Here is a 12,032-nt window from a genome sequence, read left to right on the forward strand (position 1 = left end):
AAGTTTATAATCCACCTGGGCTGATCCAAAATGCACGTAGGTAAAATGGACAGTGCATATCTGACTAGGGTGAAAGGCAGGTGGGAGGTTACAGGCTTTAGTGACCCATGCACACAGCTGGGATCTCATTGTGGCCCCTTCTCATAGCAAGATCATGAGATCATGGAACATTCCTTAACGACCTTCAATATATTCATCTGTAAAACAGCTGTCATTTCTTCATTTACCCACTCTTTCCACCGGTTCATTTAGTCAAAAGTAAATACTGTACAGGGTATTGTACTGGGCACTGGAGACTGAACTCTGAACAGGACAAGAAAGGTCTGCCCTCAAGAAGCTTCTGTTCTAGGGGCACCTGCAAGGCTCAGTCAGTTCTGAGTGTCCAACTTGAGCTCAGGTCATGAACTCAGAGCCCCTGCATCGGGCTCTGTGCTGACAGCTGGGAACCTGGAGCCTGCTTTGGAGTCTGTGTCTCCCTCTCTCTCTCTGCTCCTCCCTCCTCCACTAGTGCTCTCTTTCTCTCCCCCCCACCCCGCCTCTAAAAAAAATAAATAAACATTAAAAAATTTTTTAAGAAGCTTCTGTTCTAGTGCGTGGGGTCTGGGAGAGAGTAAAAAGGGGCTGTGCTGTAGTCCAGGCAGGAGACAAGTCTTGGAATTGGGCACTGGAGTGGGGATGGAGAGACAACAAATGCAAGTTACCTACTAGAGGTGAAATTGACAGACCTGACTGATTGTTGCAACTTTAGGACCAGAACAAGAGGAAGGGGAGGGGGGAGGGACCCCTATTATAAGAATGAAAGGGGCGCCTGGGTGGCTCAGTCAGTTAAGCATCGGACTCTTGATTTTGGCTCAGGTCATGATCTCACATTCGTGGGATTAAACCCCTCATCGGGCTCCCGCCTGAACACAGAGCCTGCTTGGGATCCTTTCTCTCTGCCCCCTGCCCGCTTGTGCGCGCTCGCTCTCTTTCTTTCTCTCTCAAAATAAATAAATAAACATTAAAAAGTAGAATTAGAAACAGCGTACGTGAAATACTCAGCATAACACCCAACACGAACCGCTGCTCCAAGATGGTGGCTTTGCTTCTTGTGAGCACTGAGGCACTAAAAATGAATCAGAGAGTAGTTTCTGCGGAGGAGGGCTAGAGAAGCGGAGAACAATTTCTGAGGGAGGTGAATTCTGAGCGAAGTTTAAAGCAGAGGAGGGAAGCGGATTGACGTGAGGGTGTCAAGAATTTCTGGTGGGAGGCAGAACGGAATGGACCAAACTCAGGTTTGGAGGCGAGAACCGTGAGCCATCAGACTTCAGAAGCAATCGGGGTTGCGTATATGCGGCTTGGGCTCAATACACCAGTAAGATGTATGTTGTAGCACTTTAAAATGAAGTCAAACCAAATCCAGATCCTCAAGACGAATTCCTGACTCCCCTTCAGGTCCGCGAGCTTCGATTGAGAGATGTTAGCCCTCCATTTGCAGACTCTCCCCTTCTATGCTCCTAAAGAAGGAAAAACAGACCCTAAACGGCCCCGAGACGCTGGGGGGTGAGGGACCAGGTGGGCAGGCGGGGACCAGAGCCCGAACCCAGAGCCATGTCAGCGCACCCGTAGCCAGTCTCCTGGGAGCGTCTGCTAAAAAGCCCACTCAAGGGCCCTTCGGGATCTTTCTCTTTAGCAACTGCTGCCCACGCGATTTCTGCTTCACTTCCCGTCCCCCACTCTCTGAAGGCTGCGTTGTCTAACTTGGCAAAGCTACTTGAGCCTCCAGTACAAGTGTCTATCCCGGGCCCACCAGCACCCCCACCGCAGCCCCCACAGGCCTGGATGCTGCCGTCTGTGCGGGCAGCAAAGGCCCAGCCTTGTGGAGGGAGTGGGGACGTGGCCGGAAGCAGGTCCTCCCACAGCAGGGGACACCTTCCCAGTCGTGGCTGCCCCCTATTCCTGATTCTGTGGCCCAGCACTTCTCCAGGTAGGGTCCACAGATCCCCCGGGGTTCCCTGAGACACTTTCAAGGGTCCTTAAGGTCAAAATGTTTTTATAATAATAAGACATTATTTGTCTTTCTCAGGGGGTTGACATTTGCACCATGGTGCGAAGGCAGCGGTGGGCAAAACTGCTGATGCCACGTGAACCAAAATATTAGCATCAAATTGAACTAATACTCATTTTATTTTTTTCCTCGCCACATGCTCACAGTAAAAAAACAAAAACAAAAAAAAAAGCCAATTTTACTTATGGACGTTTCTTATGAGGCAGTGGAAATCATTAATTTTATTAAATCTCCACCCTTGAGTACTTATCTTCTTAATATTCTGTGTGACTGAGAAGTACACATTTCCTGCTGCATATTGAAGCCCAGTCCTCGTCTCAAATAAAAAGCATTTGTGGGATCAAGTGGAGAACTGAGCTAGTTACTCCTTACACGAAACACCATTCCTATTTGAAAGAACTGACAAACTATGGTTATCCCGACTTGTGTTTTGGTAGAGATTTTCTCGAAAATGAACAAAATGAGATAGAAAATCTGAAAGACCACCCAAATGCCGCCAGAACCGATAAATGAATTCAGGAAAGTCACAGGATTCAAAGTCAACGTACAGAAATCTGTTGCATTTCTATACCCCAATAATGAAGCAGCAGAAAGAGAAGTTAAGAAAACAATCCCATTTACAATAGCACCAAAAACAATAAGACACCTAGGAATAAACCTAACGAAAGAGGTGAAAGATCTGTACTCTGAAAACTATAAAAGACTCATGAAAGAAATTGAAGACAACACAAAGCAATGGAAAAGATATTCCATGCTCGTGGATTAGAAGAACAAATATTGTTAAAATGTCTGTACTACCCAAAGCAATCTGCACATTTAATGCAATCCCTATCAAAATACCAACAGCATTGTTCATGCAACTGGAACCGACAATCCTAAAATTTGTATGGAACCGCAAAGACCCTGACTAGCCAAAGCAATCTTGGAAAAGAAAAGTAAAGCTGGAGGCATCACAATTCCAGACTTCAAAGTTATATGACAAAGCTGCGGTGATCAAAACAGTATGGTACTGACACAAAAATAGACACGTAGCTCAACAGAAAAGAATAGAAAACCCAGAAATCAACCCACAAGTATATGGTCAATTAACCTGTAACAAAGCGGGAAAGAATAAATACATATGTGTGTATATGTGTGTGTGTGTGTGTGTGTGTGTGTGTGTGTGCATGCGTGCATACGCGCAATGGAATATTATTTAGCCATTAAAAAGAATGAGCTCTTGCCATTTACAACAACATGAATACAACTAAAGAGTATAATGTTAAGCAGAGTAAGTCAGAGAAAGACAAGTACCATATGATTTCACTCGTGTGTGGAATTTAGGAAACAAATAGACAAAGGGAAAAAGAGAGAGAGAAATCAAGAATCAGACTCTTAACTATAGAGAACAAGCTGATGATTAACAGAGGGGAGGTGGGTGGGGAGTGGGGGAAAGGGATGATGGGGATTAAGGAGCACACTGGTTGTGATGAGCACCGGGTGATGTATGGAATTACTGAATCACTATATTGTACACCTGAAACTGCTGGAATTAAAATTAAAACTTAAAAATAAAAGCTGTTGAGGCGCCTGGGTGACTCAGTCAGTTGAGCATCTGACCTCAGCTCAGGTCATGATCTCACGGTTCATGGGTTTGAGCCCCGTGTCGGGCTCTGTGCTGACAGCTGGGAGCCTGGAGCCTGCTTCGGATTCTGTGTCTCCCTCTCTCTCTCTGCCCCTCCCCTACTCGCACTCTGTGTTTCTCTCAAAAATAAATAAACATTAAAAATTTTTTTAATAAAAAACAAAGTTGTTGGTTTAATTACACAACCAAAACACGAAAGGGAACAAAATGAGCCTGTCACTTAAACCAATTGACAAATTTGTGCGCGATGGTAAAATTTGGCTTTCAGGTGAAAATTAGAATTTTGGAAAAACGTGTCCTTGTCACCATGAACTGGACGGCTTCCCCAAATTTGAAATCTTTCCTGATGAGGTCAGTGGTGATAATAACAAGTCTGATGGGTTTTTTTTTTTTAATCTTGTATAATGAAATGTGTCAGCATTTAGAAGATCCACATAACTCAATGAAATAATAATTTCCAAATGTCCAATGCACGATTCTACAAGATCATGCATGGATAAAAGAGCCATTGGAAATAGAAGAATCACCAATGTACTTTCATACAATACATACAACTGAGTACAAAGGGTTCATTGATATGGTTTAAAACTCTGCATTGCAAATAACCTTTAGGAAACTGCCCTTTATTGGGGCACCTGGGTGGCTCAGATGGTTAAGTGTCTGACTCTTGGACTCTTGATCTCTGCTCAGGTCATGATCTCAAGGTTCACCCCCACATCGGGCTCTGTGCTGACAGCGTGGAGCCTACTTGGGATTCTCTCTCTCTCTCTCTCTCTCTCTCTCTCTCTCTCTCTCTCTCCCTCTCTCTCTCTGCCTCTCCCCTGCTCTCTCTCTCTCTCAAAATAAATAAATAAACTTTTAAAAATGTAAAAGAAGAAACTGTCCTTTTTTGAGTTTTAGTGTAATATCAAAACTGAATAGCCACATTCTGATAAAAACGATTAAAAACTCCTACCTACACATTTGGATGGAGCTGGACTTCCTTCACATATTTCATCCAAAACAGCATATCCCAACAGATTGATTGCAAAAGCAGATGGGATCCATTTAGACACTAGAGAGATCTGCAAAAATGTAAAACAATGGCACGCTACTTACAAATTCTTTGTATTTTGGAAAATATTTTTCACAAGGCAATGTTATTTATATTAACATGTAAGAGCTGTATTACTGTTAATTTTTAATAAATTGAAAATAAGTGTTTTAAAATGTCCGCTTTGGTTTCCAGTACAGGAAAAGATTGCCTTAGAAATACAACCCGCATAAACAAATGCTGCTTGGAGCCCTTGATGCTTTTTAAGAGAGTGAAGGACTCCTCAGACCAGAAAGTTAGAGAATCCCGCTCTACCTCACTATTCCCCACCGCCACTATCACCTCTCCTTGGGCCTGGGGCCCTAGTGTTCTCCATGCTTCCAAGCCTCAGCTCCCAGATCCTAATCCATAATGTCTGACCTAGACCATAATGCCCCCCCTGCCTCCCCAGGGATTCCATTTCAAGGTAGCAGATGAGGGCTCCAACCTTCTGTGTGTCCCTTGTCCTCGCCATCTACCCCTGCATGCTCTCTCTCTCTCTCTCTCTCACACACACACACACACACACACACGACAATGTGTGCTCCTATAGACAATAAAGATCCAATTATTCCTTGGAGTAGCCTTTGATCCTGGAAGAGTCAACTTCTCAGGCTTTATTTTCATCAGCCCCAGATGTTAATGGTTACAGGCATCCTCCTCAGATCGTTGTGCAAATTAAGTGAGACGGTGTATACTAGATTTTTCCATCTGTGAGCCCGCTCTCCACCTTTCCACGCCCTGCGCTGAACCCCTGGAGGGAGGCTTTCAGTTGGGTTTGGCCAATGGCAGGCACTGGTGGGGGGATGCCAGAGGGCGGCCGGAGAAAGAGCCTGGAGGGCTTGTCTCCCTCCTACAGGGGCACACATGTGTGCACACCCACAGTTGGGCAGTGTTCCTAGAGGAGGCAGAGCTCCTGTCGGACAGCCTCTCACATGGGGCGTCTTCTTCTCCCATTGTCCTCCAGGCCCCGGGATGGGCCATCTTTGGCCCTGAGGTGCCTGACCACTCCTTGTTGATTTCCTTCAACAGCTCACCTCTTTGCAAATAGCTCCTTCCTGAAATTCTTCTCAATTACGTTGTCTGGGTGTGCCATTGAGTTCCTGCAGGGACTTTGACTGAGAGATCCAGGTGTGAAATGCGGTAATGGAGGACATGTCCATACCAAAGAAATGTCCTTTTCTTTCTTTTTAAAAATTTTTATCTTTCAAAAAAAAATTCCATGTTTATTTATTTTTGAGAGACAGAGACAGAGCATGAGCAGGGGAGGGGCAGGGAGAGAGGGAGACACAGAATCCGAGGCAGGCTCCAGGCTCTGAGCTGTCAGCACAGAGCCCAACGCGGGGAGCAAACCCACAGACCGCAAGATCATGACCTGAGCCGAAGTCGGACGCTTAACTGACTGAGCCACCCAGGCGCCCCATTTTTTCCTTCTGATCTCAAGTCTTCTGTGACCACTGGGCATCCCCAGCTCCTGGCTCACCTTCCTAGGAAGGAAAGAGGAGACAGGGATTTTTATCTCACTCAGTGCGGATTATTCTTAATGCCACTTATGTCCAAGGCACTGCACAAGGGGTTTGCAAAGAAACTCAAGAAAAGGAACAAGAATCCTGTCTTTATGCCTTTGCTCCTGATGTTCTCTGTACCTCCAGTGTTCTTCTCTTTCCATCAGTCAAAACCCTCAGACTCACCTTCTTAAGAGAACTTTTCATATTCCCCAACCATAAATAATGTCTTTGTCCCCCAAACACCTCTTTTAAGGCACTTATCTCTTTTTAACTTGTATTATTCAATTCGACTCAACACACATTTATCCAATGCTTATTTTACGCCAACCCCTAAGCCAGACAGTAAGCAGTTCAAGGAAAACTATTTAACAGTACCTGCCCTAGGGGAGCGTGTGCTCTTGCTGTGGAGACAGAAACATAAATACTTATGATGCAAAGGGAAAGAGGTCATAAAAGAAGTTTATACAAAATTCTATAGGCTATGGTTAGAGGCAACACTATGGAAACATCTAGATAGATGTGGGGAGATCAAGAATAATAGAAGAACAGCAGGACCCTCTTCAGGGAGTAGGTTCAGGGAGACTAGAGATCTCAATCTAAGAGAAGCCCAGTATCCAGGCAGCCAACTGACGCAGAGTGCAGGGACAGCCTTGTCGAGGATGCTTGCTACATCAGTGAGCCTGAGGCCACCCTTGGGTCCTTGCTAGGTCTTCTCATGGCCTGCAGGGGTGACATAGGACCTTCCTGTGCCCCGGTGAACAAACTCAGAGCTGCCTGGTGGGCTAATGGACCAGCGGAGCCTTGAGGTCTGATGGAAAGGCTACCTACAGATGCGTCCCACACAGAGTCACAAAACTGGACCATAGATGTTAATGGTGAATTCCAGCATGAGGCCCCAAACAGCTAGTTGGGGCCTCAGGGGTCATCAGGCCGGGCACCAGCCCAGATCAGCCATCCCGCAAGAGAGAGCAGGCCATTGGGAATGATGTTGCGTGAGTCTAGAACATCCTTCTCCCCACGGCAGCATCGGGTCTTATCAAACACAATGAAGAGGACCAGGGAGAAGGAGAAGGCATCTCCAAGAAAGAAGGCATTTACCCAGAAAGAATGAGTCACCAGTTCCTGAAAAGATGGCAAACTAGCATAAGCTGCTGGCTTCGTCACCCAAAATTAATGTTGGAGAGACGAGAGCAGAGAAAATAAGTCGTGTATCTGAGGATCTAAACATAAAACTGTGAGAAATCCCTGGGAGACAGAAGGCTCCTGAAAACTGGGAATAGTTGTGTGTGTGAAAGGCACAGGTGGATGGGTGAAAGGGAACAGAGGGGGAGAAGCCCCATCAGGAGACTAGGTGGGTTCTCCAGCTCTGGTCCTGTATGCCCTCCCCCCCCCCCACACCCACACCCTCACCCACTCTCTCTCTGTCTCTATCACACACACACACACACACACACACACACGAGCTTCCTCGAGATGACCATTGTCTACTTAGGACAAGCAGCATCACAATCCAGACCTCTGGGATTCCAAAATTATCAGAGAAATCTTAAAACTCTGCTGGAGTAAGAGTTAATGGGGCCAGCAGTGTGCTTCCAGGTGCCCTTGGGTGCTCCCTCATCCAGGCGCTCTCTGCCTTGGAGCTCATCCCCTCCCCTCTTTTTGAAATTCACCAGAAGGTAACAGACTAGGATTTCAGACCCTCCCCCTACATATTACAACAGAATAACTGTATCCCCAAGGGAACATAAGTTTACAGGTCAACATAATTTGACCCTTAGGAACAATAACACTTAAAAAAAAAAAGAGATAACAGGGGTGCCTGGGTGGTTCAGTTGGTTAAGCCTCCGACTTCAGCTCAGGTCATGATCTCACAGTTCCTGAGTTCCAGCTCCACAGCGGGCTCTCTGCTGTCAGCACAGAGCCTGCTTCAGATCCTCTGTCTCTCTGTCTCTCTCTCTCTCTCTGCACCTCCCCCATTTGTTCTCTCTCTTGAAAACAAACAAATAAATAAGTAAATACATAAATACATAAAATTAAAAAAAATTTTTTAAGAAAACAACAAACTGAGCATCACGCGTCCCGTGAAGCAGGATAATTGGGACAGATGGACCAAGATCTTAAAATGAGCATAATAAATATTCTGAACAAAAGAGACACTATTAAAAGATATAAAGCAGCTGGAAGCCATAAAAAATAAACTAATAGAAATATTGTGGGGGCGCCTGGGTGGCACAGTCGGTTAAGCGTCCGACTTCAGACAGGTCACGATCTCGCGGTCCGTGAGTTCGAGCCCCGCGTCAGGCTCTGGGCTGATGGCTCAGAGCCTGGAGCCTGCTTCCGATGCTGTGTCTCCCTCTCTCTCTGCCCCTGCCCCGTTCATGCTCTGTCTCTCTCTGTCCCAAAAATAAATAAAAAACGTTGAAAAAAAAAATTAAAAAAAAAAAAAAAGAAATATTGTGTGTAAATCATAATCGAAATAAGTAGAAGAGATAAATAGCTAGATGGATAATCCACAAGACAGAATATGTAAGTTGGAAGATCCCATTGGGGAATCCTCCTGGAAGGCAGCAAAGAAGATACGAGGATAGAAAATTTTAAAGTAACTCTAAGACAAGTTGTAAGCACACAGAAGTACTAACATCCAGATAACGGAATTTCAAGAAAGTAGGGAAAAAAAGAGGGGAGGAGATATTTGAAGAAATAAGAGTAAAAGATGAGGGGCACCTGGGTGGCTCAGTCGGTTGAGCGTCCAACTTGGGCTCAGGTCATGATCTCGCAGTTTGTGGATTCGAGGCCCGCGTCGGGCTCTGTGCTGACAGCCTAGAGCCTGGAGGCTGCTTTGGATTCTGTGTCTCCTTCTCTCCCTGCCCCTCCCCTGCTTGTGCTCTGTCTCTCTCTGTCTCTCAAAAATAAATAAACGTAAAAAAAAATTTTTTTTTAAGATGAAAGACCACAGACTGGAAAGAGTTATAGAGTCCCAATAGGATAATAAAGAAACACGCACACCTAGACACATTTTGGTGAAATTAAGAAATCGAAGACACACACAAAAAGTCTAGGTTTCCAAAAAGAAAAACAAGTCATCTAAAAATAAGTTAAAGACTCAGATTTTATCAGATTTCTTAATAGTACGTTGGATATAGGAACACACAGAGAACTTTTTCCAAAGTATTAAAAGAACATTGTACCTAGGATTTTATATATAGCCACATTGTCATTTATGTGCACGAGTGCCACCAAGATATTTTCAGGCATAGGAGGTTTGCCACACAAAATCCCATTTTGATAACTCTCTTGAAAGTGCACTCAACTAAAAAGAGAAATAAATCCAGAAAAGCACTGCAAGAGAAATTTGACGGAAGAATGATCAAATTCCTTAGTAAAGCTTGTCTAAAACAGCAAGTATCAACAGAAGATTAGAAAAGAAAACACATATTTACAACCCTCAAAACTAAGGTTTTAGATATTAGCAGGCACATAAACATAAGTGCAGATTTTAAATTGAAGACAACCACCGTAATAATAAAATAGAAGATACAGCTTTTAAATAAGCATAAGAAAATGTATCTCTGTAATGGAAACCGTAAGAGAAGAAAAATTTTTAAAAAACAAACATAGAGTAAATGGAGAATACGAAATAACATGGCAGAAATAATATAGAAACAGGCCTGAGTGCAAAAGGCAATTAATTATATGATAAAGGTGGCATTTCCAATCACTAGAAAAAGGTGGAATATTAAATAAAGGATGTTGAGGCAACCGGATAACCATTTGGAGAAGAGAAAATTGAAATCATACCCCACACTCTGAAAATGGATCCGTCATATTTGATGTATCAATGAAACTGCACAAGTATTAGAGGAAAACAGGCGAATTGCCTTATCATTTTGGATTGGGCAAAGGCTTTCTCACGAGGACTCAAAATTCAAAATCAATGGAAGATAATTCAACTGCATAAAAAAGCCTTTTACATGGCCCAAATCACCATAAACAAAGCCGAAAACACATTACATACTGCGAAAATATGTGCAATGCACAGCACAGATGCAGAGCTAATATCTTATTATGTAAACAACTCACAAACATCAAGGAGAAAAAGTCCAGGCTAAACCAAAGAAAGAGGGAAGGGGTTGGGGGTGAGAAGGAGACGGAGAAGGATCCTTAAATATATTCAAAGATCATTAGAATATGAAAAATGTAAATTAAAACTACATTGACGCCATTCTGCAACTCCAAGATAGGCAAAATTTCAAAAGCGCCATAAAACATTCTGTTGACAAGGGTATGGGAAGACAGGCACTCAAAGTTACCACTGGCAGGAATGCAAAATGGTACAACCCCACAAAAGGGATTTGACAGTATCTGACACAACTACATATGCATTTAACCTTGACCCACTAATCCTATTTACATTCATTCACTCTGAAGCTCCAGCTCCAAAACATAGGAAACAAGAGGTGTGCAAGGTTATTCATTGCCGCATTATTGATAATAACAGATTATTGGGGGCAATCTGTGTATGTACATGCAGAACAGATTGGTAGAATGTCATTGTATGTCTATACCTTGGCATAACACGCAGCTGTAAAACCGAAAAATATCTTTATACTTTGATGTGGATGTGAAGTGATTCCCAGGATATTTTTATGTAAAAGACTTGGATAGTGTGCTACATTTTTGTAAGAAGGAAAGTGTAGAAAGAATACATGCCCATTTTTGTAAAAGAAACATAAGAAGGATAAATCGGTGAAATTGGTTACCTGCAGGGAGGGATTCAAAGCAAGGAGTAAGTGCTAAGGGAAGGACAGAAACTTCTCCAAATGTACTGTTGGTATGGTTTGGATTTTTGACCCATGGAAAATTTTACTACACACAAAATAACATTAAATCATGGCACATGGAGGAACGACCCTGAAGTTGAATGTAAACAGAAACAAATGAACCTACGTGTATCTTAAACTGATAAGATAACTAACTATACAGAAGGGAAAAAATTCAACCCAATTAACTTTTGGGCATGGTATTTGGGCTGTACATTCTCAGTGAGACATTCTCTAAAAATAAGAGCGGCAAAGAAATTTTGAACTTTATCCAACAGTATTGTTTGGTGGTGGTATGGGCATGGCTATTCCAAAACTATTTTGTACGTATTATGACAATGAGCAAATGAGTAAATATACTGATGTTCCTGAGAACCAGGGCGGTTGAAAACCTGTCGGAGAGAATCACCGTGCAAGAATGAGAGACACATAAGGAAGGGGAAAAGGAGAGAAAGAATCCTCCTGTAGTAGTAGATTGGAATTAGAGGTGTGAATATCTGATTTTTTTTTAATGTTTATTTTTGAGACAGAGAGAGTGAGCAGGGGCAGGGGAGGGGCAGAGAGAGAGGGAGAGACACAGAACTCGAAGCGGGCTTCAGGCTCTGTGTTGTCAGCACAGAGCCCGACGTGGGGCTTGAACTCACGAACTATGAGATCATGACCTGAGCTGGAAGTCGGACACTTAACCGACTGAGCCACCCAGGCACCCCTGAATACCTGATTTTTTTTTAAGCATTCATTTCTCCTCAAATTTATTGCAATATAACTGAGGGACACTAGCCGCATATACTTAAAGTATGCAATTTGTTCAGTTTTGACGAATGTACATTCAAACAAAACCATCACTACCAAAAAGATAACATTTCCATTATTCCTGAAAGTTTCTTTGTACTCTTCAACATCCATCTCTCCTGTACCTCTGTCTCCATGAAACCACTGATCTTTTTTCTGTCATTATACA

General features: G+C 43.5%; 1 protein-coding gene across 1 annotated transcript in view; it reads right to left on the reverse strand.

Moving 5' to 3' along the window:
- Positions 1-12,032, reverse strand: part of LOC122235934 — a 79,691-nt gene that overhangs the window by 20,987 nt on the left and 46,672 nt on the right. The window contains exon 5 of the mRNA XM_042976533.1: positions 4,627-4,735. The gene's annotated coding sequence lies outside the window, so the exon portion shown is untranslated. The remainder of the gene's footprint in view (positions 1-4,626; positions 4,736-12,032) is intronic.

The sequence above is a fragment of the Panthera tigris genome, chromosome F3 (genome assembly GCF_018350195.1).
Source record: "Panthera tigris isolate Pti1 chromosome F3, P.tigris_Pti1_mat1.1, whole genome shotgun sequence".
NCBI lineage: Eukaryota > Metazoa > Chordata > Mammalia > Carnivora > Felidae > Panthera > Panthera tigris.